A 27,961-nucleotide genomic window follows, 5' to 3' on the forward strand; every position below is an offset into this window, starting at 1 on the left:
TTCTCGGCCTTTGACAGGTATTCTTAAAGAGAACACCCCATTCTCATGGGGTACGGAGCAGGCTCACGCGTTCGCCACTCTCATCCGGTTGATGACCCCCCCCTCCCATATAGCCCACCTTGATACATCTGCACCGACCGAAGTCCAGACTGCTGCAAGCGACCTCACCATCGGCAATATTTTAGCCCAACCGCAGAATGGTACTTTGTGCGTAATAAGATACGCCAGCCAGCTGTTGTCACCAGGCACGTAGCCAGAGGGGTGTGAGGCTTCAGCACCCCTGGCCGAATTTTTTGCGTCGTGTGATGCGCCGCCCACAAAAACAACCCTGACGCAAGAAATCATTTTGAGTTTTTTTCTAGAATGTCTTCTTCAAGCAAGCTCGAAAAGACGTTTCGGCGCGAATATTGCGAACTCGGGCTGGATTTCGTGGTAACGCCTATGCACCTGGGGTGACATAACACAAGGAGCCCCATCCAAGCGTAGTTTAATGGGCGTTTTCATAGTGAGCGGGCTCCTTCCGGCATGTCGCAGAGGCTGCAGAATCTAGGAAGCGCATGTATTTTAACTTTGCAATTTAACGGGCATACACTTCTCTTAAACTTTTGATGCAAGCGGTACCTTGAGATTTACAAAGTCGTGCTTTGGATTTTCAATTCCGGAACTGTGTAGGTTTATTGTTCTGGTAATCATTTGATGCCAACTGTGCAATGGCTTTTCTAAAGTCGAATATTGGACCATACAACGAGACAAGCCAAATCAACACACTATAAGACAAGCTGGCAAAGCACGCAGCGAGGTCCGATGAGACGAAGCGCTGTGATGGTTCATTTGAGCCGTCATGTCAGAGAAATGAATATCACCTTTTTTTTCAACACTTCTTCCTCACCTGTGCGAAGCCAGTTCGAGTTCAGAGCTCCACGGACAACTCACCGACACTTCTTCATTGCTACTTTGTTGGCCCACCTGCATAAATTCTGTACTGTTCAGCGCCCTTCAGAGAACGTATGTATCAGTGGACATTGCTATTCAGTTGAAAACAAAACAAGTTTAGCCGCTTGAAAACCATGAGGCCATTTGATTGGGGTATTTAGAAAAAGTTGCGCCAGCTGACCGCGAAATTAGGCGCATAGAGATTATAACAAAATCACTACACAATAGCTATACCTTGGAACACGCCAGATTGCTGTTTCCCGACGGCAACCGAGAAAGAATGTCCTTGAAATGACCGCAATGCTGGACGCAGAATTTTATGCTCGGTCTATACAGGATGCACTGTTTCCAGAAAAGAACAACTTGGATATCGCAGTTCGAAGTGGATTGCCCTTTCCACGCCAATGTAGACATTGTAGTGTGGATTTTCAATGTATTTCTTACAGCTTGCTTGTCGGCTAATATAATTTTAAGATCCCTGAACTGATTTACGTCCAAGGCGGGCATAACCATGACTCTGTTTAACGTGGATACAATGACTTTAAATACATTGACTTGCGAGAAAGTTTTCACGCAGCCTTTTTATCTAGGTTCTTTAATTATGTTAACTATACACTTCTTCTGCTGAACATGATAAGGTTTTGTTGAAAATGCTGTCTTATTGTAATGTCTTTTTACACCACCTAAGCAAAGTTTTTGAGGCACACAGACGCAGAGCTGTATCGGCGGACCCGGACATGAAGGCATGGGCTCCGGAAGGACTTAGACGTACAAAGATCGAGTCCCTACAGTGTCCTAATTGCAAAAGCATGCATTTGGGGCAGTGGGAAGTGGCACAGATTATGAGTATTTTCCGTAACCTGTATGATCCATTTCCGTCTATGGTGCAGCCGCTTGTAGAATGACATCAGTAGTACTATACAAAAGTGGCGATTATGTGCTGTTTATCATGAAGCACTTGCTGTTTTGTTCTGATGCCATTTGCTTTCACTAATCTATGCACTAATAGCACGCGATTGTCCTGAAGAATCTGCGGATCTCACGCGCTGTAGTAATCGCTTTAAGCGAAGCTTTCATCAATGTTTGTGAAGAACGCTGCTCCAACATAGAGAAAATTCGGAAGAAGATACTACATGATTCAGTTGGAAACATTTTCACTGGGAATTGCCTCACTAAACATAAACTTGTTGCGTTCGATCATGCGCAGGCCATGTATGACGACGATTGAACGGCCACGATGGTATGAAGGTGACTTCGCGACGACGATGCCGTGAAGACAATGATTTGACAACGAAGAAATGACAACGACAATATGATGACAATGGCACTAAGTTGCAATGATGACAATGGTATGCGACCATGGCTTGACCGCAACGAGGTGCCGATGCTGCAAAAATGTCGATTAAATGACGACCACTGCATGGTAACAATGGCATGACGATGGTAAAATAATTATAATGGAAGGACGACGGCTGTTCGATGACGACGCAATGAAGACAAAGGAGCGACTATTACGGCGTAACTACGAAGGCATAAAATGGAACAGCCGTGTGCTTATATGCAGGTGCACGGTAAAACACTCCCAATGAAATTATTCCGGAGTCCCTCACTATGGCACCACTCATATTAGGATCGTTGTTTTAATTTACAAAACCCCATAATTTTTAAAGGCAGAACGACCAAGTGATGACCACAGTCGAATGAAAACGATAAACTGGCGACTAGAAAAAGATTACGAATGTATGACAACGAGTTTGTGATGCGCTGCAATCACGACAATGCCATGGCGATGATAAAATCGCGGCGTGATGCTCATGACGTCTGAATTACGATGGGAATATAAAGATGACCGCTAGAGGACCGCAGAAGGGTGATGATGCCATGACAGCGAACTAATGATAACACTGGTATCAAGGTGATCAAATGACGGTTACGACTTGATAACGATGATGTGTTGGTGTTGGAGCACACATCCATGCCTACGTGCGTCACTTACCGACTCCACCTGCGTCGACTCACACCATGCACGATGTTTGTACTATGACCTGTATCGCTTATAGCCAGCAGGGGCTACAATGCTACGACGAAGAAGATGTGACAAAGAAATTGCTTTCCGTATAGCCTACGCATTAGGCGAGACAGGAGCAGTGAGAAGCAGCAACAGTGGCCGCAGTGGGAAATTCAAAGAGGCAAAGAAAGCATCGCTTTAAACAAATATTATTTATCAGCTTGCTGTAGAATGTTTCTTTATTCAATGCATGCTAAATTTTTCTCAACTACGCAACAGGCGGAAGGTTGCAAGTACGAACTTCTTGACGTTCATAATTTTTAGAGGCGCAACGATGTGGTCTTTGCACAACAGTTGCTCGAATAATGAAACTGTAGCGTTAAAGTGTCTTCACTTTGTGTGGCTGGGCACCACAGTGTACAATGCCTTTGAAAGCTGCTGTAGAAAACGTTTCGGCAAGGTACCTGACAGACACTAGCATAACGAAAGCGATCATTACCATGCATATCACGTTAGCAGAATAACGATGACACTCCGCACACTGCTAATATTATTTGATTGCTCGACACCAGAACAAAACAAAAAGTACTCGTTCCTTTTCATGCATCCTTTTATTGCATACAATTGGTTTATACAGCAAGCTCGATGTTGCAGGACGTCTTGCGGCTAACGCGCTAAGCACTCATTTATGCATGGTGAACCAGTTCTGCGGAAGCCTGCAACGTGGTAGAAGTCTCATGAAAAGATAAAAAAATGGCGTTTACCTAGGGTGTAGCATGATACTAAAAATGAAATGAACGCTCGTTCCTCAGCAAGAAAGCTTTGCAGTAGAAGGAAAATTCGTCGTAGGCCGGGAATCGAATCCGGTACCAATGACTTTTTGGGGCGATCGCTCACCATCTGAGCTAATCACAAGGCTTGCAGCTGTCAGACCGAGGGCGAATTTATCGAAAAATTTTAGCGTAAAGAAAGTAGGTTTGGCGGAAGCGTGCTTGGCGGAAGCAGTTTCATTACTTCCTACAGCTTGCTAGCGCAAGCTAGAGCACTATAGTCACCTTACCATGAGGCCTCTCCTCAATTATGTTGATGCTATCGTTATCGTTGACAGCATGCATCATTGTTCGCAGGTCTTTGCAGTGAACCGGTGTCGCTAAAGCATTCTCTCACGCTACGCAACGATTGTCTCTTCCCGCCGGTTGCGACGAACGAGCGCTTTCTACGCAACAGGTCTTTCGGCGTACTATTCACCAGCGGTTGCAATGCTAGCCTTTTTCTCGATATGCTTGGTTCTGTCGATGTAAACTAGGCCTTCGCAGTTGGCCGCACTTGGGACGTCAAAGTGCCGAATCCAGCTCTCTTGGCTTTGGCCTAATCCTACGCTCTTCGTCGGTCAAGCACTCGTCACATCATCATGAAATTTCCTTGAAGACCCTACGGGGTATTGCATAAAAGGTGGGTTACAAATTTACTATTTCAGGTCCCCCAGACAATATGTTCATCCATTACATTCCGCTGAGAACTTCATGAAGGGGCGGAAGTAACTTGAAGTGAAAGTGTTTCCCATTATGATGTGCAGAGTTGTACAAGCGATGAGAAGAGTGCGACGGTACCAGTACGTGGGCGACACGCGAACTAAATAGTCGGTGCAATAAGACATACCTGCGGGGGGTATATATCAGTTTTGTGCCCGAGACAGCTGTAAAAGAAATTCTGGAGCAAAGGCAGCACGAAATAGGATATTGAAGAGAAAGGCTCCATCAACTTCATTATGCCATTAATTACGATACGCTAACGTGCTGTTGATAATTTCAATGGCTAAATCACGGTGAGCTGTTCACAACTGCTTCTGCAGCGTACTATAGCTGCAAGAAATGGACGATATACCGTGATGAGGAAGGCTATGCGTCAAGCGCTGACTCGCAAATAGAAGCTATTCATACAAAACTAGGCAACCTATATACAAAAAAAAACATTTATTGTGCATGAGCAAAAGCGCATGCCTCTCTCAGTACCTTTTGTAGAACGTGCTATCAATGTACGCCAGTTCCTTCTTTGATAGGGCAATCGACGTCTGGCTAATGTAGTCAGCTGTGTTGCATTCGACGTGAGCAGTTTTGACTACTAACCTTATATACTGATTCCAATGTTTAAGCAGAATGTGAGCCAGCATATCTGTTGTGCGAGGTCTCCCATTCGCGCATTTGCTTCCCTGTTTTCGTTCATACCGAGGAACAGCGGCGACACACAGTGGATCGCATTGGCAGCTAAGATGTGGCAGAATCACAGAAACGGCAGTCAATGCCGCCGTTCTCGAGAAGCGAGTGGCTATAACCTGAATTGAGCGAGCTGCGAACACTACTTTACATAATGAAGGCAAATAAGTGACGATATTAGAGACAGTAACTCTAGTGATGGTACTAGCCCAGCCGCCATCAAAGGGGACCTCAAAAATGTAATCATCATCATCATCATAATCATCTATTTTCCCTTAAAAGACCCCAATGGGGCATTATATAAGGGGCGATGGCAGGCACAAATATTACAGGGCGTGTTACGACAAATGATAAGAGTGAAAAAGAAAAAACACCGAATTAAAAGACCAACTATACAGAAAAGACCAACCAGATACAGAAGATGTATCGTTAAGAGGCGAGGAGGGAGAGATTTCTCTCCTGACGTTCATTGACAGGTGATTCAGTAAAGTTGTCCCTTTCTCTCTAAGGGAAAAACAAAAATCATAACAATACATTAGGTAATAAAAAGGGTTGTAAGGCTGTCTTTGAATTTTGAGGGATTTCTCTCATTTACAATAGACTCAGGAAGTTTGTTCCAGTCTTCAATGGTGCATGGTAGAAAAGATTGATTGAATGATTTGGTAGATCCGTGGAATCGTTGTAAACTACAAGGATTGAAAATACGGCTTTAAGCACGATTAGAAGACAGCAGAAGAACCCCATGAATATGCGGAAGCGATATATTTTCATATTTATAAGTCATATTTAAAAGTGAGAAAGCGTGAGTGTCGGTTCTGAATTACTTCTAACGCGTTGAATAAATAACCTTGATGGGTACTCCAGATGGAAGATGCCTACTCAAGTCTGGTGCGGATCAAAGTTTCGTAGGCTAGCTGACGAATGAAAGGGGGACAAAGAACAAGGGATCGTCTGATGAAGCCGGGAGTCTTGGAAGTATCAGCAATGTGCTTAAGTATGTGTTCCGACCACGATAGGTTATCAGTAATTGTTACTCCAAGACAACGATAAGAATGACTTGGTCAATACCAAATTAATTGAGGAAATAAGGATAGATATTGTTAACCCTTTTCCGAAAAACCTGCATTGATTTACATTTCAGAACGTTTAAATACATTTGACATAAAGTGCACATACTCTCAATTTTATGCAAGATACCCTGGCGTTTAGTCTGATTACTGCTGAAAGCACGGCTTCGATAAAGGACACAGTCATCTGCAAAAAAGTCGTACACGAGAGCATATTTGGAAGGTCAATTATAAATGTCAAAAACACGAGAGGAAGTATATCCGACTGTTGGGGAACGCCTGATACTGCGTCGCAATTTAAGACTCGTGCTTTTCAATAACAGTGAACTGGGAACAATTAGTGAGGAAGCACTCAATCCACGATAATATTGACACAACTATATTTGGCATAACCATAATGCAGCAGTATGCACCAGTGGGGACGAAGTTGAAGTAGCGCGGGTTGTTAGGTGAAGCGGGAAAACGAAGAAGACGTCGTTGTTTTTCCTTTCGACGACTGATAAAGTGCGTTTCTTGGCGGTGCTGCTCCGCATACTCGTCGATCCCACGTCGTTACACTGGTGGAGGTGCGGGGTATTCTTCATGCTTGGCACCCCTTCGCGGAGCCGACGATCGAGCCCGGAATCACCATCGCTTCAGCCCGGAATCACCACCGGTTCAGTCGTCACCTGCTAGGCTTAGCGCCCGAGTCCAGTCCCATGCAAGAAACTTCGAGAAATAGTTTCCCTCCAACAAATAACATGGCCACCCCAGCTCCATCGCAAGTAACACTACGGAGTCCTATGGTCCCGGAGAGCTTTCATGGTTATGCCTTTGAAGACGTCCGAGATTGGCTAGACCAGTTCGAGTGCGTCGCCCAGTATAACCATAAGACCAGCTCAGCGGACAAACTCTCGAGTGTCTATTTCTATTTGAAGGAGAATGCTCGTACGTGGTACGTAAACCGGGAGAGAAGCTTTGCCACGTGGGACGACTTCCGCGCACAGCTGCTGGATACCTTTTCAAGCATGGACAGGAGGGAAAACGCGTAGCGTCTCCTTGAAATCCGCATTCAAAACCCAATGAGAGTGTTACTATGTTCTCGGAAGACATGGCCCGTCTTTTCCGTAGGGCAGACCCAGACATGCCAGAGGAAAGAAAGCTGCGATATTTCTTGCGAGTGAAGGAGCAACTGTTTGCCGGCCTTGTGAGAAATCCACCGACAAGAGTGGCACTGTTCCCAAAAGAGGCTACAGCCATTGAACGGGCCCAGCATCAATGATACCGCCAGCATGACATGAGAAACTCGGCGGCGAACACTTCCGTACTGGCTGCGAGTAGCGACATGTCTCTGCGTGAAGTTGTCCGAGAGGTAGTGCGAGAAGAGCTTTGGCAGGTCGGCTTTGTGGTTGCGCCTACGGAAGCGACGCCAGCGTTATCTTTTTGTTGGTGATGTGGTCCGCGAGGAAGTCCGGCAAGCTTTCTCAGCACCAGACTGTGGGAACGTTCCGCGGCGCCTCACTTATTCGGAGGGTGTTCACCGTCCACTCAATGCAACTTCAACGCCGTTGACACCCATAACTACAACACCACCTGCGCCACAAACAGAGCCGACATCGTCACCCTCGTCGACTCTACCGACCCCGCCGATCATGCCAGCACAAACAACGCCGTATTTTTAACATGCGCACGCCACTCCTTGGCTCCATGGAGAGTTACCGCCGAACTATCAGCGTCGGAAAACCGATTTGTGGCACACCGTCGACCGTCCACCAGTGTGCTACCCTTGTGGTGAAGCTGGACACAAATGGAACAACTATCGTGCCGCTCAACATCCAAGCTTTCCTGCCAACTATACTTATTCTCCGTACGACGGTCGACGCATTTACAACGACGCTCCTGTGAACAGTCAGCCACAAATTACGACGACGCCCCTACCACGTTCTCTTTCTCCATCTCTGGCGCGCTACAATTCGCCGACTCGTCGCAGTTTTGCCGACGTCACTAGGGGCAGATCTCGTCGCCCTCGACGGGGAAACTAGCCGCAGCGACCTCCGGGGGTGAGGTTGCCAATACTCTAACTTCTCCATATCTCCCGTTATCGACGAACGACAACGTGAAGACTACATTGACGAAAAAGACGCCCAGTACAACGACGAATACGACAAATACGACGGATAGAAGTACGAAAGACGTAACTGACATCACGTAAATGTCAGCGCCGAGCTCATCGTTTGCATTGACGGCCACGAAATAGCCGCTCTGGTTGACACTGGCTCCCATTTTTCAATCATAAGCTTACAGGTCGCCGACAAACTAAGGAAGGCGAAGACACCATGGCACGGGCCCAACATAAGAACCGCCGGAGGTCAGTTGATAATACCTGTCGGGAAATGCACGGCCCGACTCTTAATCGCCGGTTCAACTTTCGTCGCCACCCTCGTCATCCTTACTGAGTGTTGTAAGGAACTTATATTGGGCATGGATTTCCTACGTGAGTATGGTGCCGTGATTAACATCCGTGACAGAAGTGTCACGTTTGCCACGAGTTCGAATAATGTCACCCATGAGAAGCCACAACAACCTCGCTTACGTATTGCCGCGGACGACGTCATTCTTTTGCCGCGGAGTTGCTCTCTTGTACAGGTGCGCTGTGACAGCCTGCAGAATGGGACTGGAGTAGCTGAACACATCAGTGCGCTAACACTGAATTGCGGTGTCTCCATTGCCAGAGCACTTATCATTTTAATCGACGGAAGCGCCGAACTCTTGCTGACGAATTTTAGTAAGGAGCGCCGACAAATCGTTAGAGTGCTGTCGCCTATTTCCACGAAGTGACACAAATACAAGACTGCCACTTAGCGCAGGAGTCGGCCTCTACAATCCACACAGCTACGCCTATTGTAGACGTTAATCCGACGTTAACGGCCGTTGAGCGGAACCATCTTCTTGAGCTCATCAATCAGTATCAGGGCTGTTTCTGCTCTGCGTCCAGAGTTGGTCAAACGCCACTTACCAAACACCGGATCATTACTGATGTGGATGTCAGACCCATCCGACAAAACCCTTATGGTGTGGCCCCAAAGGAATGTGAAGCAATACAAGAACAAGTGAAGACGATGCTGGAAGATGGCGTTATTCGACCATCTAATAGTCCTTGGGCGTCACCTATAGTTTTAGTGAAAAAGAAAGATGGTAGCCTGCGCTTCTGCGTCGACTATCGGAAGCTCAATCAGGTCACAAAGAAGGACATTTATCCACTGCCACGTATTGATGATTCCTTGGATAGGTAGCAAAACGCGTGCTACTTTTCCTCAATGGAGTTGAAAACGGGTTATTGGCGGATTGAAGTGCATGAGAGAGACCGTGAGCAAACAGCCTTTGTGACGCCTGACGGACTTTATGAATTTCAGCTACTTCCTTTCGGTTTGTGTTCGGCGCCAGCAACATTTCAGCGTCTAATGGACACTGTGCTCTCCGGACTCAAATGACAAACATGCCTGGTGTACTTGGATGACGTGATTCTCTTTTCCGCAACGTTCGACGAACACTTACGAAGGCTGAAAACTGTTTTTGAAGCGATCCGCTTTGCCGGTCTCACTTTGTAGCCTGAGAAGTGCCATTTTGGTTTTCATGAGCTCCAGTTCCTCGGTCACGTTGTCAGTAGCCAAGGAGTGCGACCTGATCCGTGCGACCTGATCCGGATAAAATTGCCGCCATCACTAATTCCCCGATTCCATCAGACAAGAAAGCCGTGCGACGTTTTCTGGGACTCTGTGCATATTATCGGCGATTTATTGCGAATTTCTCGCGCATCGCATGGCCGTTAACGCAGCTCACCCGAGAAGATATGCCTTTTATTCGGGTCAAAGACCAGCAGCGGGCATTCCAAGAGCTCCGGCAACGCATGCAATCGCCTCCCGTATTAGCACACTTCGATGAGGAAGCCCGAACGATATTGCATACAGACGCTAGTAATGTCGGTCTAGGGGCGGTGCTAGTACAATGGCAGGGCGACAGCGAAAAAGTGATTGCTTACGCCAGTAGGACACTATCCCGAGCCGAAGCTAACTACTCCACCAGTGAAAAAGAATGCCTCGCAATGATATGGGCAGTTCTGAAATTTCGTCCGTATTTTTATGGTCGGTATGGACGGCTGCTCCGCATACTCGTCGATCCCACGTCGTTACAATATTAGTCAAGGTGAAGTCGAGAAAGCTTTGTCAATAAGGGAATAGGCGCTACGCGGTCGGCGGCTTTACCGAAATCTAGATAGCTCACGTCTGTCTAATGAGAAGAATCCATGTTGCGGTGAAGATCACTAGTGAATTCAAACAGTTGTGTGTCACAAGACAAACCTTTCCGAAAATGATGTTGTTTGGAAAAGAGAACTGACATTTTATCAAGGTGGGAAGCGACAGTTGAATATATAATGTGCTCTAGGAGTTTGCAAGGGATGCAGGTGAGTGATATTGGGCGATAATGTCACGGGTCAGAGCTATTACCAGATTTTAGTACAGGAACAACTTTACTGATTTTCCAGTCCTTAGGAACAGAACTATCAGAAATCGATTGTGTAAGAGTGATATGTAAAATTTTGCCTGCAAAGCTGCTTAGTACTCTTTGGTACCTTCGATGGCATATTATTACGGGGTGTATTTATTCTACAGTAAACGGCGAGCACTTGCCTAGTCAAGACTGAACACGACCCGCCGGTTTTAGCAGGTATTTCTTCCCGACAGGAGAGACTCCTACCCAACTCCACTACAACGTCTTTTGTCTTCGCCACTGTTCGTGACAGTATCGTCGCCTGGTGAAGCACCATACCGTTGCTGGTTGTGGTTAAAAGGGGTTATCACAGTTGTAACGATTGAGGCGGGAAACATGTATGATATCACTTCGTGGTGTGGTCATCGATGAAGGGAATGCAATGGAAGCTATATCACAGGTGACAGGAGTCACCTGGCGCAGCACGTGGTGGGGCCCTACGTACCGCGACATTCTTTTCTCGGAGGTCGATACGGTGAGATGGGAGCCAGAGAAGGACGAGAGAGCCCGGTGGGAAACCAGTATCCCGGTGTCGACGATCGTAAAGGTACTTTTATGGAGTCCGTGATGACGAGAGCCGAGCGCAGGCTACTGTGCGCGCGACGAGCGCACGCGTGGTGATATCGTGCGTTTAGGAAATACTAGACATGGACCCCGCATCAGAAGGGATCAAGGTGTGAAAGAGTAATAAGGGATGGCGGCCAAAGAGAAAAGAGAAGGGCGAGCAGCCGGCAGTGTCATGACGCGATGAGTGGTATGCAAATGTGACGAGCGGAATTGCAGCGTTGCAATCTTGGTGTTCGTCAGAAACGTAGATGGAAAGCATGTCGGTCAGTGTACGATTGAGACGCTCGGTGAAGCCGTTGCTTTGAAGGTGATTTGAGGGGGTCAACTTGTGATGAAAAGCACATGTTGAAGTAGATCGTCAACCACACGAGACAGGTAGTAACGACCTCGATCTGTGTATAAGTGACGTGCGGCACCATGTTGGAGGATGACGTCGTACAGTAGGAAGTCGGGTAAGTCCGTGGCGAAGCTGGTTGGCAACGCGTGAGTTAGTGCATATCGCGTGGCATAATCTGTAGCGACTGCCATCCCTTTTTTGCCTTTCATAGAAATTGCAAAGGGGCCGAGCAAGTCCAGGGCCACTCGATAAAACGGCTCGGTTCGAACGTCAATTGGCTGAAGAAGACTAGCCAGTTGAGTCTCAGGTTTCTTGCGCCCCTGACACGGTTCAAAAGATGTTACCTAGTGGCGAACCGAACGATAAAGGCTCTTCCAGAAGAAACGTCGTCGCATGCGATCATAAGTTCTGAGACGCCTACCCCGATGTTGCAGCGTCATTAAACTTGGCGAGGACATCTCTGTGTAGGTGACACGGGACAGCTAGCAGGAGTTCTGCGGCATCGGGGTGCATGTTGCTGCGGTAAATAACGTTATCCTGAAGCAAGAACATGTTGAGTGAGGAGTGGACGGTGCCGGATTTGAGACGGTCAATAAGACAGTGCAAGGGATTTTACGTCGTTCGTCGCCCACATGGATGGAGTCTGTGATTGCTGAGACGTAGGTGTCCGGGTCTGTTTCAGTGGAGTCGGGTGGTTCAACGGGGTGATGGGATAGCCAGTCGGATAGGATAGCGTCAGTGTGCAACTTTCCAGATCTGTACACAATCGAGAACGTGTACTCTTGTTCTGGTGAAACCCAACGGCCGAGCCTCCCTGTAAGGTATTTAAGTGTTGAGAGCCAGCAGAGCGCATGATGTTCTGTTGCGACCATAAACGGCCGTCCATATAGGTATGGACGGAATTTCGCGACAGCACAGACGAGAGCTAAGCACTCCCGCTCAGTAATGGTGCAATTCTTTTCAGACTGTGACAGGAGGCAACTAGCATACGCTATCACAAGGTTAGCTCCGTTCTGTGTTTGGGCGAGGATAGCACCTATACCATGGCCGCTTGCGTCGATGCGAAGCTTTCTTCTAGCAGCTGGGGCAAATTGAGGCAGCACAGTTGGTGACGTGAGCAGAGATGCAAATCAGAGATGTCAAGAAATCAAGAAATCAGAGATGAAAGCAAGCCGCTTGGTCTGCGCCCCTAGAAAAGGTCGCATCCTTTTTGAGGAGGCCCACGAGGGGCCGATCATGTCCGCGAAGTCGAGAACAAAACGGTCAAAGTAGGAGCAGGGTCGCAGAAAGCTGCGTACTTCATGCGTGAACCGCGGAACCGGGAACTCGTGGACGGCACTTACTTTGGCAGGGTCTGGTATGACACCAGTGGCATCAACTAGGTGTTCAAGTAATTTGATCTGGTGGCACCCAAAGGTGCACTTAGAGAAATTGAACTTGAGGCCAGCCTGGCGAAATATGTCCAGAATGGCCGAGCGACGAGGAAGGTGACTTTCAAAGCTGGAGGAGAAAGCGATGACGACGTCCAGATAACAGACAGGTCACCACTTAATAGTGCGTAGAAGAATGTCCATCATGCGTTCGGAAGTTGCACGTGCATTACACAACTCAAAAGGCATGACCTTAAATTGGTAGAGGCCATTGGGTGTGATGAAAGCGGTCTTCTCGCGGTTGCGGTCATCGACGGCAATTCACCAGTATCCTGAGCGAAGATCTGGCGATGAGAAATATCTCGCAGCATGAAGGCAGCCGAGCGCATCATCGAAGGAGAGAATACACATTCTTCTTTGTTACCCGATTGAGATGGTGACAATCGACGTAAAAGCGCCGGCTGTTGTCCTTCTTTTTCACAAACACCGGCGGGAATGCCGAAGGGCTAGAGGGAAGCTCTAGCACGGCTTTGTCAAGCATTTTCTCTACCTCCTTTTGGATGACTTGGCGCTCATAGTGAGACACTCGGTAAAGGTGCTTGTGAAAGGGCTGGCATCTCCAGTGTCGATGCGGTAGGCCACGACTTGTGTACGGCCTAGTGGACTGTTCTCAAAATCAAAAACATCAAGGTAAGAAAATAGGACCGCAAAGTTTGCTTCATTTTAAGAAGGTAAGACGTTGGGCTATATCATATTGTTCAGAAGTGCCTTGGTTAGTGCCGGTATGACAGTTTGGGACACAGTCTCAGTGTCAGCAGAGAAGGCAAAAACTACATTCTTCCAGCGTTGACAATTCGGCTAGTAAAATTTGTTGAGGTAGAATATGGGTCAAACTAGATAAGTTGAGGACTGGAATTATCGTTCTGTTCTTAGCGACATCACTATGGTGTCAGGTAGTTCGAGGTTGCGCGAAAGGATCAGATCTGTGAAGGAAATTACCATAGAGTAACCATCAGAGACTGGGGCAAACTGTGATAGAATGACGTAGCTTTCAGCCTGAGAAGGTAGTCGTAGAAGCTCCACAGGACGTAGGCGAGTGTTACATGATGCGGCCTGGTAAGGACATAATGGCAGTTCGAATCGGAAAGTGCCAGCAGAAAAATCGATGAGATGAGTCAAAAATCGATTAGCCAAGAAGTCAATACCAAGAATGACGTCATGTGGGCAAGCGTTGAGAATAGCGCAGAGAATTGAAGTGTGGTAGCCGGCAACAGTAACTCGGGCAATGCACATACCAGGAACTGGCGTTCGGGTGCCGTCAGCTACTCGCACAGTAGGAGAAACGGCAGGTGTCAGCACTTTTCGTAGGCGCGGTCGGAGCGTGGAACTCATAAGAGATATGTGGGCGCCAGTATCAATGAGAGCAGTAACGGTCACACCGTCGACGAGAACACCGAGAAAATTGCCTTTTGAAGTAGGGGTCAATAGTTCGGTCCTTGACGTCAATGCAGCCTCAAATCCCGGAGCTGCATTGACTAGTTTGCCAGGTGGTGGCCAGAGTAAGCGGGGTAGGGAGAGCGACGGCGTTGAGGGGAGCGCGGCTGGCGACTCTGAGGTGACGATCAGCTAGACCAGTGTCCTGGAGCGGCAATATCGGCGTACGCCGGTGCAGAGCGCGAATGTAGACTGTGAGGTTCATGGGCCGGAAGGTGGTCGCCGAGAAGAGATGTGGAAGAAGACGGGCCCCGATATTGGCGGCGGTCACGAGGGAAGCTTGGTCGGTAATACCGACGCTTGCGGCAGTGGCGTGAAATGTGGCCGACACGAGGTAAACAAAAACAGATTGGTCGATAATCCGGTGTCCCCCACTCAGATGGGTTTCTGCAGCGGTGCGTGAACCGGGGAGCGGAAGCGGAAGCAGCAACAATTGTGTTCAGGGTGAAGACCGGATACGCATATGGGCTGAGGTCCGTGACAGGCAGCTTGTAGAATGCCCATATTCCCAACCTCTTGACGAACTATGATTTGAAAGAGGGATACTGCGGCTAAATGGCCGTGAGGAGGTGCCTGATAAGCAGCTCGAGCGGCTTCAAGCTCCTGACGAACAATCTGAGGTTGTTAGCCGTCGAGAACAAAGGCCCGGGACATCACGGTATCTTCGCATGAGGATGTCGCGGCCGTGTTCGGTAGTCTTGTAAAACGCTGAGTAATGCGCCTGCTTTTTGCTTGTTCAAGCCAACGGCATGCGGTTATGATGGAGTGAACCGTGCCGCAGCGCTTACACTAGAGTATGTTGAAGGTATCGGTAGCTATGCCTTTCAACACATGGCTAACCTTGTTTGCCTCTGGAACGTCTTTGTCAACGGTGTGGCCCAAGGCTAGCACATAATTGATATATGCGACATACGATTCCGTCGACATCTGTGCTCTGGTCGCGATTCGGGCCGGGCCGAGTATTTGTCGTACGACCGATCGGCCAAACAATTCGCACAGCCTTCTCCTTGCATACGTCCCAACTCATCGATTCTTTGGGCTTAATAAACCACACGCGAGCTGTGCCCCGTAGATAGGAACTGATGTTGGTGAGTATTAGCGTCTCTTCCCACCTGTGGTACTTGCTGATGCGCTCGTACAAAAGGAGCCAATCGGCGACATCATTGTTGCCCGTGCCGCAAAATGTGCCGGGACGAGGGGATGTGAAAGGATAACGGTTGCCGGAGCCGCGGGCGCGGGCAGAGAAGATAGCGTACTGCCTTCGGCCATGGAGGCGGGAGAAACGTAGTGTCCACTCCGAAGATCGAGGGCCAGCATGGAATAGAGCCCGCAGCCTTCACCAAAATGATGTTGCGGGGAGTACTTATTTGAACAGTAAATTGCTAGCACTTGGCTAAACAAGACTGCACAGGGCACACAGGTTTTAGCAGGTCTTTCAATCCGATTGGAAGACTCTGACCCAGCCCCACTACAACGTCTTTGTCTTCGCCAATGTTCGTGACAATATTATCGGGACCCGGGGCGCTGGTCCTTGAGCTTATCAATATGTTTCACAATTCCTTCGGCCATAATTAGTACACGATCAATTTGGACTAAACAATAATAAGATAGGGAGTTTTGGGGGAAGTGAGGTTTCCAAAGTAAAAACAGAACTAAAGTAGGAGTTCATAACATCAGATTGAAATTCAGCATTCATCAGGATTAGTTAAATGAATATAGGTGAGCGCACTGCTTTTCAGCGAAAGCAAGTTCCAGAATTTTCTAGCTTTCTTGCGGTGTAGGTTCGGCAGGTCTTGGTGGTATATTTGACTTTTCGAACACTTTATTACAATTCCATGCTGGTGTAAGCATTCAAAGTATTTCTGCCATGCATCACTAGATTTTATTTCTTTAACATCTCGGAATAGACGCTTCCTTCTTTTCAATAGTCTTCTGACGTCGTTTGGGAGCTAGGGCCAGTAGACATCACCGTTTATCATCTCGGAAAAGAGGTTGAGAGGCTGCGTTCAAAATCTGTGCTCGTGGAGCAATAATGAAATAGTTTAGGTCCATAGTGAGCGCTTTTATGAGGAAGACTTCATGAGCCTCCAATTTTCAAAGGTATGCTGCTGCTAGCCGAATCAAGAGAAGCGTGTAAGCACCAACGTTGTTTAGAGTAGCAGCTTGATATGGGGGGCACGTGCAAAGTGCACGTTTACGCTAGAGTCAAGTAATTGTTCTCTCATATGCGGCAAGGTAGCTGATGCAGCTTCTTTCCGCGCAGAAAAGCGCTACCAGCTGCAAATAGTTAGTGGCGCACCATGAACTCCTGCTTGAAGAACTCATCAAGGGTTTGAAAAGTCAGTCGATTTGAAGAGGGCGGTGCGGGTCGAGGCTCTAGTGAGCGGAAGGACTTCATTTCACAGAAAAAGCATGGCAGTAAATGCTGCAGTGCTGGTAAGCGCTGCACTTACTGCATATGTTCAAGTGTTCCATTATTGTGATCATTTTCTTCTTGCAAAGGTTTTCCCAATTTGTGTTATGGGCGCATCGCAATGCGAGTACTTGCTTGCCTCGATTCGACATAAGGATTGGTGATGGCTGCATGGACAACAGTGGTAGGCCGTCTGGCCAGTACAGAGAGCACTATCATCTCCCCAATTCAAAAACTCACAAAACCACAATTGTCGTGGAACATAATGGCGCAACTGATGCTGCACATAGCCAATCGTGACATTTGCACGTAGTATGTTTCCCTCCAAAAGTAGCTTAAAGCTAGTTCACCCGCTACAGCTATGGAAATGAGTGATCGTGGTTGGTCAAGACAGCAGTCCTTGGAACTCTTTCTACATAATAATAATGGCGACGCCATTGATGACTTTCGCCCTAGTCCAATTAATATGCGCAAGAAACACGCGGCGATGCAGGTCTACTGTGAACGAGTGTTGTTCCCTCTCCAATTCGTTGCCTTCCCGACAGCAAAATCCACGGTGAAGTCCATCACCACGCTGTTGAAGGGACAGGAGGAGCGAAAAACATCCAGTACTATATGCTGTCTTATAATATGGCTCCGGAGCCAAAGTCCCAAGACGGCATTCTCACGCCATTGCTTTCGTGCTCTCCAGCATTACCTCAGAGAGCTTCCTGTGCGAAAAGCGTAATTACGTAACCGCTAAGACCAAAACAATCGAACCAAGATTATGTGATGTTTGCTCACTTCCCTTACCCTGTTGGTTGGATAACACATTCGGTACCGAAAATTTGATTGTTGGTATCTTTTTGAGTAAGCATTCCCAGATGACAGTGAACATTCTCCTTTTGAGACGAAAATATGATTCGGAGAACCCCGTACGGCGAGTTGTCTTCGTGTACGGAGGTGAAGTGGCCCGGGGGTGGATGTGATTCTATCAAGGATTTCGAGTCTTACTGCTAACTTACTTGAATCTAATCTCGGTGCTTGTTTGTCGATAAGCTCCAGGGCGTGGCGCCTGCCAATCACAGCTGGTGCTTTTAAGAACGTGGCCTCCAGGCGCAACAGTTTGTCTGTTGTTGTGCTAGTTGCTTGTCTATGGGGTTAGGAACGTAAGCCATACTTTAAAATGGTAATCTTTGGACATGCAGTTAGTGTCCCTGCGGTGCACTTTGAATTTTTGATAAGCTTCTCGCTAAACATTTGTGCGCTTGCGTGGTGATCACCATTGTATGTCACACATCGTAGCTCATAGGCGAGTCAGCCAATAACATACTATACCCTAATGTATCCTAAGAGTTCACAGAACTAAACTCGGCTGTCTATTCGTTATCACTCAGTGAATGTAGTACGGCGGGCAGACTGCTTCAAACAGCACGGTAATGAACGCTGACTAAGAACTACGGTTTTATTATTAGAGGCGCAGATTTGGCACAGTTTAATTGAAAAAGAAAAATATTATAGTCGTGTGTCCCTGAGCTGGCTGGATGCACATTGCGGAAAAAGTATTTAAAGCCGTAATGCCTGACGCAGACAGCAGGAAAGAAACATGACAAAGCACCGGAATGGTAAAAGATTGTTTAATAATCATCTTACACTTGATATAGCACGAAAGAATCAGTGCAGTGTTTTTTTTTCCTATTGTCCATCAGCCAATCTTATGCTTCGAACTCCCTTAGTGCAGGCCGTCTTCGTTATTTTTCGTTGATCAGGTAGCCTATGTAGGTCAAAAGTAAGCTGGTTTCAGTAACATATGCTGTTTATTATTTGGTCCCTGGAACTCAGGAACAGAGCTACTCCGGAAACACTTCTTTTAAGTAGTTATCGCACAAGTCTTTCACGTTTGCGACCCCTGAAATGGAAGTTAGAAACGTGAAGTGCATGTTTATTATCACAGAATGTATTTTTAGGGCTCGTTGATGTCGAAGGCACATATGACTTAGGCACGCTCCTATGATGTAACTTCGATATGTTGCGTCTAGATCACATCTTCCGTAGTACTTGTGCCAGTATCTGTATTTTCAATATATCTATTGGATAATAGTGCACCATGATGCAAAGCAGTAAGCATTAACTATGGTTCTTAAACATAACAGTTTTATGTAAACTCTATTTATGCTACCGAAGCATGACCATAAACATCACTTTCTCACGCTAGCAATACTGCTGGTAAAAATTTTATTACTTATAATAACTTATGACGCTGGCGTTGCTACCTCGGCGTGAACGGCGCGGCTTATAGCTTCCGCTTTGTACAGGTGGAATTGAAATGGCGAAAGCGGCTGAACAAGACTTGTAGATGATACGGTTTACTAGTTTCTGCTGCAATTTTTTTTAGCCTAGCGCATTTATCATTATTGTAATTTCTTCTTTAGAAGTGTTAGCGGCGTATAGCGGCGGTGGTAGAAGCGCCTATTTGTGGGAAAATTGACATCAGATAAGTTTCCGAAATGGTTTGCTCTGCGCTGTGCATCGAATCGCAAGCAGGATATAAACAATGAGAGCACAAGGCAATTGATATTACACACATCAGGACTTACAACAAAATTGTTAATTTGTTGTGCTCGTCAGCTGCTAGCTGCAGCTGCGAAATAAATAACGCACGCAACTGCTAGCTGCAGCAGTAAGGTATACGCGGTGATAATTCCAAAGTAAGAATACGTCGTTGTCCGGGTTAAGTAGGCTTCAATTTCTTTGAAGGACAACACGCTCGAATAGCACGAAGCAGTGGGTCTTCCGCTAACGTTTATTCCAGAGAGAAGCCAACCAACCCTCGTGCCGCGCGTTCTTGTCCTCCACACTACGTCTCCCTTTTTATATTTGTGAGTTACATCTTTACCCTATTAAAATTGCCGGCCTACGATGTGTTCAAGGTGCATTTCTATGAAGCAAAAAAATTCGGACAATTACGATGCTTCCTTATACGACATTTGAGGGCAGCTATGCACTGTTTTCAGTTCGTGACGTATTGAGGCAAAGAATTTGAGAGAGACATGTATAAACCTACAGTTACAGACAACTTCTTATTTTCGCCGGGGAGCTTAGCTTGTGCTCGGGCGGCGCGTACCTCTTGATTCTGACGTCGGCGCACCTAAGCCTCTGCTCGAACAGCTCTTTTAGACACTGCTACAGACGAAACATTTTCACCGGCAGCGTCGCTCGTTCTTCAGAATGAACTGGCTGGCACTGTTTTGTGTAAGAATTATAGTGCTGGCAGTGATTATATTGTAGTGGCAGTGACGAGCGACGCAGTGTGGAAACTGTGAGTTACAAGTTTAACTCTTTATTGGACGTACTTGTACCAAGCAAAAACAATGAACACTCGAGCATAACAATAGCGGCGAGAACAGTCGGCAATCGTCGGAAATATGATTTGCGGGTCAAGTGGGTCGGCTTTTATACATGTCTCCTCGAAGGTTCCAGCGTAATATCGTGGCTTCCAGAAAGTACTACACAGTTCGTGTCTCGCATAAAATCAGATTGCAAATACCATGGCGCCATCTCGTAGTCTTGTGCGGCACATTGTTTTTTTCTTCATTCTTTTGCCATACTCGCCTCCTCCACTTTCCGCCTCATGCTTTCATTAGACCCCTCCTCGCGCTCTTTTTTTCATCTGCCACTGCGCTCCGCGCTCGCTTTTATCTTTCGCAGTGCTCGTTCGCTCGGTTACGCCAAGGAACGGTGCCGAGGAACGCCGACGCTCAAGGCAGGAACGTGCGTCAAGGGTCTGCGCTCTAAAATGTTGTACTGGGCGCGTTAGTACTTTACCATTTCGAAGCATTCGGCGACATGATCAGACTATTTTGTAGTTCCCTCTAATACTCTCCAGAACACGTGTGAGTTTACACCACGGTCGGGGCATGGAGTCGTCCCAAATAAGTGGATGCCATTTACAAAAAGTACCTTGGCGGAACGAATTCGCGCAGTAAATGTGTGGTTTTTTAATGAGCAGCGTTTAAATAGTGCCCAAACAGACGACGCAAGCATCTGGCTCTGAGCGATTACGATGCGAATATGTCGAAAGTACCAGAGTCGTAGATCACTTTTGATCTCTGGGTTGCGCCTAGGCGCATTGCTCACCTAACATTGCTCCTTAAGGTGTGTCTCCCTCGGTCTGTATTCTTGTTATTGCGTAGGTGATTTAAGCTTCTGGAAGAATGCCGAGGCGTTAGCTGGCCGTTCGTGCCAAAAACGCACTGGAACACGAGTGATGGCTGTCTAATACAGGACGATGTGCAGAGATAGGCGGAACACCTCGTTCCTGTCCGAACTCTCGGGCGCAAGGTTGTGCCTCATCGCAGTCGGCAAGTGCGAGGCGGGCCAGCAAAAAGACACGAAGCATGTAAACAGCACTTTACGAAGCAGCACAAGCTTGAGCCCGCGATTACAGCTCATTCACCGTGAAGGATCGTCTTGCCAAACGCTTTCTCGGATGACTATAAGAAAATGTCGCAAGAAATGTAAACGAATGCATTCTTACGGACATCATAGCGCACGTTAATTGGTGTGCCTATTGGCACTGCTACATTTCTTTTCTCTCCACTAAAACGGCAAAAATAGGCAGTTATAGCTTCACCCGACAGGCGAAGCATTGATTGGGATAAAAAAGAAGACGTAGTTTAATGATTGAAAAATGTACAGAAGTCGGCCGGAAAATGCAGCATCTGGCCTGCTATTCTAGGGGAAGAGGTGAAGAAAAAGGGTCACAATGGGGGATGATAATGGGAGGAACAAGGTGAAGGACACGCTTCATCAATGTTATCACATGTGTGAGTCCAGGCTTGTGTCGCCTAAGAAAAATAAAACAGCATGAATTGTCTCTATCGTCTGCCAACTCTGTAGCCATGCACCTAGCAACAGGTCCTCCGAGAGTGGTCTACTGTATAAATGTCTCAAGGTAGATTCCATTGTCAGACTTTCGTGCGCATGCTCAGGGCACACCACAAGCACATGGTCTCTACAAACCCACAATCTGAACAGTCCGGGAAGTCTGTCCGTCCTATGATGTGCAAGTATTTGCGCATGAAGGCGACGCCTAATCGCAGTCTGTGTATCAGGCATGCATGAGGGCGTGGAATTCCACGCAGAACAGTAAATTTCTAATCGGAATCCAGCTTTTTAAGGCGGACGTGACGAGTGTCTGGTTGGGCCTAGTATCTTCTCGTCGCACTCCTAATTGCTTCCGACAGGAGGCATGTGATGTCCGGTCTGGAGAATGGCACCACAGTTCGCAGTCGATTGCTGAGGGCGCGCCTAGCTGCAGCATCGGCACTCTCATCACCATTGAGCCCACAGTGCCCCGGGATCCATTGGAACACTATGCGATGGTGCTTTTTTGAGCGCATGAAAGTAGCTCGGCGACTTGAAGTGCCAGAACCTGATATACGGTGTGGCGCAGGAGGAATCCCAAAATTTGCAGCGCGGGTTTTGAGTCCGTGAAAATGCACAACGCTTGAGGTCTTTTCCCGCCGATGTGGCGAGTCGCTTACCGAATAGCCACAAGTTCTGCAGCAGTTGATGTAGAATTATGATCTACAATGAAACATCGAGTCATGCGCTGGAATTGCCATAGCTGCTGTTGATGCCTTTGGTGACGTGGAGCCGTCTGTGTAAACACAAACATATGTCTGGTATTCTGACCAGATGTATTCCAGAGCAAGTTGTCCGCTAACGGGAACCAATGTTTTTTTTAGTATGCCGAGGACATGCACGCATAAGGAAGGTTGAACCATCACCCACGGTGGTTTCACGGGGTGATATGGAAGGGCATAGCCTGATGTTATGTTCGGTAGATGGCAGCGGAGTGAACTTGTGAAACAGCTGTCTGGCTGCTCATGTTGAACCGATGTCAATGGAGGGTAATCGTATTATGTCAGTAAGCGTAAATATACACGAAGTAGTTTATGGGACAGGTATACCGATAATGGACATACGCGGGCTTCCTTTGGAGGCACGCTGTGGCAAGCCGAGGCATATTTTGAGTGCCTGCGCTTGAAGGCTCTCTAATGCCCGTAAGCAGGAAATGCTCAGGTTTGAGAGTATCGAGAGGCTGTACCGAGTTTAGCCTACAAATAGAGATTGATAAAGGCGTAGTAATGAGCCTTCCGTGGGGCCACATTTCATGCCTGTTACGAAGCGAATAACATAGCAAAACAGATTAAGTTTTTGCTTTAATATATTAAGCTACGTCGACCATGACAAACCGTGGCCAATGATAATGCCCAAGAATCTGTTGTGGGAGACATAAGGTATTATAGCACCGTTAATGGACATCGGGTAGCGGCAGGCGGGTTTACGTGTGAATGCAACCACAGCACATTTTTCAGCAGCTAAGAGCAAACCCTGACGCCGCATGTATCGTGAAGTAGATGACACAGCGCGTTGTAATTTCGCAAGTAGTTGTGGGCGTGTTGTACCGGACTCCCAGTTGCAGATGCCATCTGCATATGCACTGATGTGGAAGTGAGCTGGAAGTTCGCTCACCAGGCCAATCAGTGCCGCTTTAAATAATGTTCGGATGAGAACTCATCCCTGAGGAACTCCACGGCATACCTGATGACGATTAGTCTCTCCGCCAGGCGTGGACATGTAAACGAAACGGCCGCTTGGGTAGCTCACAATCCACAGGTAGAGCTGGCTGCCAATACACAAGTCATCTGGGGCTCCGAGAATAACTTCATGAAGGATGTTGTCGTAGGCCCCGTTGATGTCTAAGAAAACAGCCGCGACGAGTCGGCGTCGACGTTTTTTATGTTACACTGTTGTAACGAGGTCAATGACTGTCAGTCGAAGAACGACCCTGCAAAAAACACGTCATCTTCTTCGGATAAAGATCATTTCTCTCTAGAAACCATTCGAGCCTCGCCAGCACCCATTCGTTTCATAATTTTTTCAACACAGCTGGCTAATGCAACTGGCCGGTATGAGGTAAGTTCATAAGCACTCTTTCCAGGCTTCAAGAGAGCAACCAGGCGGCTGATCTTCCACTACTCTGGAACAATACCGGAGACCCATGTGTCATTGTAATAATTGAACAGCGCAGCGCTACCAGCCCTACCAAGATGAGAAAGAGACGAGTACGAGATCCCGTCAGGCCCAGCGGCAGATGAATGCCGACAGGACGCAAGAGCAGCCTCTAATTCAGGCATCGTAAAGAGCAAGTCGTAGTGGTCACTTGGCGAAGGTCGCGCAAAAACTTCGAATTGGATTGAGGCTGGCTGAGTTTTGCCCACAGTCATTTCGCAGCAGTCGTCCGCTATCTCTACATCAGTGCGGCGTTGCTAAAGGGCCAGATCACTGAAAGGGTACCATTCTTGAGGGGGGAAAACGTAGACTCCTGACGACATGCTAGATACGTGACAGTGGCTTGCGAGGATCCAGTGATGAGCAGAACTATCTCCAGCGCGTCCTTCCTAGTTTCTCGAGATGGCGCTTTATTTGTCGTTGAGCTCGGCGACAAAGGGCGAGATCGTACGTGGATTTCATCCTTCTTCATTTCCATTCAGCGCGCCGTTGGAATGCGTGTAACATATCGAATTCCATGGCGAGAGGAGACCCCGGTGTACATATGTTGCACATATGTTCCGCGTGGCCTCACCGAGGGCGGACGTGATCAAGTCTTCTATTTGGGCTGCTGACTCGAGATCAACACAAGAATTGTCCACGAATGTCTTAAAAATGGGCCAGTCTGTGCACCACACATGAGACGAAGTGGTGATGCGAAGCACATCACGCAGATATACATTGGTATGTGATCACTGCCATGTCTTTCCACATCACTGAACCAGCTAACAGAGAACTGTAGTCGTGACGGAACAAACGTCAGATCCAAACAGCTCCTATAGGACGTGCCACAAAGAAACGTAGGAGAGCCATCGTTAATATTGACCAAATCCTGTGAGTGCATAAAGTCGGACTGGGCTTTGCTTCGGTTATTCATTACTGCACTTCTCCATTGGGGCTAATGAGCATTCAAGTCACCCACAATAATGGATGGATTGCAGAATACAGGTACTGACAAGAACTCTGGATTGCAGAAGGCAGGTACGAAAAATTAATGTGATCTCTAGGTGGAATGTAGCCGCCGAGTATCGAGAAGACCCGTCTTTTAAGCGTTAACGTCAAGCAAATGTAGCGGTTCGTGTTATGGGGCGGGAGGACATGGCGGTAGTGTGAAATATCTCGGCTTATGCACACTAACACCTTGCTGGTTTCATAGGCTTCTCGAGACCACAGCATTACATATCCAGAAAGCTTGAAGGCAGAAGGCATGCTGGGCTGACATATAACAATCACAAAAAAGCAGTATTTCTGGACGCACTGTCGGAAGTCACACAGGCGACCACGTAGGCCTCGGACATTCCACTGCATCACTACACTGCGACGTATGTGCATAGACACAGATGAGGGGCTATGTGGTAGCGCCAAAACAAATTAACCAGTGCCTCCAAGAGCGGCTGAATTTCGTCCAAAAACTGAACAACCCTCGCTGTTGGCGTATTGAGGCCTGAAAGCTGCGTGCGCATGGAGTGTACAAGTTGTTTCTGAAGAACGTTTACCTGCTGGCCTTAAGGCTTGTTCATATTGTCTGCTGGAACGGCATGGAATGTCGGACGCGTCGGTTCGACGAGTTTGGATGACAGAGCAGGCCATTCCAGATTAGAGGAGGTGCATAATATACCCAGATCTTTCGGAACCTCCGTGGTAACATGGAGCGCTGCAGCAGGCGGCGCCTTATCATTGTGTGGCTGAAGACGTTGAGGCAACGGAGCTTAAGTTGCTGTGATGGCGGCTGAGCCAGACTAGTGGCATGTGACTCTGGGCGTCGACGTCGGAAGCGACGTTTGCGGCGACGAATAGAAGCGGCCACTTCTTGGTGACTTGACTTCTCTTTTACCATCTTCTTCAGTATAACCCTTTGGTTCTTCTTATTAGGACAGTCTTTAGCCGTCGCCTCATGAGCGCCGAAGCAGTTGGTACAATTGACAATCTCCGTCTTGCCAGTATCATGCTGGTCTGAGTCGCCGTATCAATGGCAGGATATTTCGTTTCTGCAAACAGCACTCACACAGCCAATCTTGTTGCATTTGTGGAATTGAACATGCCTGGGAACATACAAACGGACAGGATGCCGCACATAGCCCACCTTGACGTGTGATGGGATAGAGTCCGGCTTCGAAAACTAGTCTAACACAGCGTGATCGGCCGAAACGATGCATGTCGACTATCCTGGCCGTAGAATTCAGGAGTGTCCGCAGGTCGCTGTCAGTTGTTTCAGGGTCTACATCTGTAATAACTCCAGCGCATGTCCGTTTTCTATGAGAGAGATTGGAGCGGACCGACATACCGCCTAACTTTCCAATTTCGTTCAGCTTGTCCACTGACGCCCGAGATTTCACATCTACCGTAAGGACATTCTTCGATGCGTTGATGCTGACCTCTTGTACTTGTCCCAGAATCATCTGGCCCAAAAACTAGGTCAGCCACTGTCTGTTAATGGTATTCAAATTTAACATTCTCTGTAGGCAACTACGTCGCTGCTGATGTACGGCGCAACACGCCAGGTTTGTCAACAGTCTTTGTAGTCGACTCACCAGCTGGTGATGTCCGGCGCAACTTCCTCTTCAGTCGGCGCGATTCAACAGGCGTGAAGCTGCTATAGTCGCTATCCATCTCCGTCACCGTGGAGTCATCTGCCAAATCTGGAAGCTCCCCGTCGGTGACGGCCGTAGCAAGGAAAACATCAAATGGCCGAGCAGCAGTTTGGTCGACTGCGTCGACGGGAAGCTGCGCGGGACGTGTGCCCGCCATCCCGAAGAATGACGCCATCACTGTGTACACACAATATTATAAAAACTATACAAAAGTGGAACAGCCGAAAACACAGACATTCTGTAGCGCCACTTTTTCTTCCTTCTTCCTCCTCGGTTGGGATAACAAACTGCAAGTGAGATATAGGAAGTACAGTTAGTCGTTTTATTAGCGGCATAAAAAGTTGTAAACATTCGCTTACTATTTAAATTACCGAACACGTTGTCACCCGCGGGCAGCTGAACCCGAACACACCTCATTCGATTACCGCGGATGCTCGTTGTCTGAACTGTGGAGTTATAGAAGAGCAGCACCAACAGCGACGAGCGAATCGCCCTGCGTGTTGCCTCTCGCTTCAACGCGAACGAGTTGCTCGAGAACACAGCGCAGGTGAAGCCATCTGCTCTCTTGGGTAAACTAGCCTTCGAATCGAGCGCACATTGCCTCCAAGTTAGTACGTGGGCGGCTGTGCTCAGACACCGCGGTTGGAGCCGAAGAGGAAATGTGCAGTAACCTACACTGTCGCTTCTCCCTCCTAGCATGCGCACATCTCCCAGGTCCTCTCCCCCCACCCTTGGGAACATGAGAAAAAATGAGCCCCCCCACCTCCCTCCCTTACGAGCGTGGGAAGACACCGCCTCGTCAAGCGACCATCACTCTCGGATGAGCCTCGCAAGCTTTCTGGCGCACCCACAGCACATGGCGTGCGGCCGCGATGTTATCGCACTTGAACTTGATAAGGAACATCAAGGCTACTGTCATTACGACGACAGAAATTGCCCTTTAGTGTCCATATAACTGCTCTCACAATAAAATTATTTTCACGCAGCAGAACGGCAATGCAAAAGAGGCTTCTTGCTGTGCTGACGGAGCTCCCGAGCCACCACGTTGCGTCGAATTGAATGGCCCAGGCCCAAAGAAGCGTGTCCTCACGCGATCATATGCGCGGGAGACACCAAAATGGCCACCGGTGGGTACCTCGTGCATCTGCGCGAGAAGAGTAGAGCGTAGTTGCTGGGGAATAAGAAAGAGCAGTTGAGTGCCATCGCGTTGCTTGTTGCGCTGGTATAAAGAGCCATCTAATAGTAGGAACAGGTGGAGAGAACGGTCTTACTTTTCCGAGTTGATACGCTATATAACGAATCGTAAAAACGGGGACGCCACGCTTTTCGACGGCGACATTGAA

The 27,961-nt window shown here is 47.8% G+C and overlaps 1 long non-coding RNA gene across 1 annotated transcript in view; it reads right to left on the minus strand.

Annotated features, from left to right (window-relative positions):
- Positions 1–18,541: 18,541 nt before the first annotated feature.
- Positions 18,542–27,961, minus strand: part of LOC142589084 (uncharacterized) — a 92,565-nt gene continuing 83,145 nt past the window's right edge. The window contains exon 3 of the long non-coding RNA XR_012829818.1: positions 18,542–18,817. This is a non-coding gene — a long non-coding RNA (uncharacterized LOC142589084). The remainder of the gene's footprint in view (positions 18,818–27,961) is intronic.

Source organism: Dermacentor variabilis, chromosome 7, assembly GCF_050947875.1.
Source record: "Dermacentor variabilis isolate Ectoservices chromosome 7, ASM5094787v1, whole genome shotgun sequence".
In the NCBI taxonomy this organism is placed as follows: Eukaryota; Metazoa; Arthropoda; class Arachnida; order Ixodida; family Ixodidae; genus Dermacentor; species Dermacentor variabilis.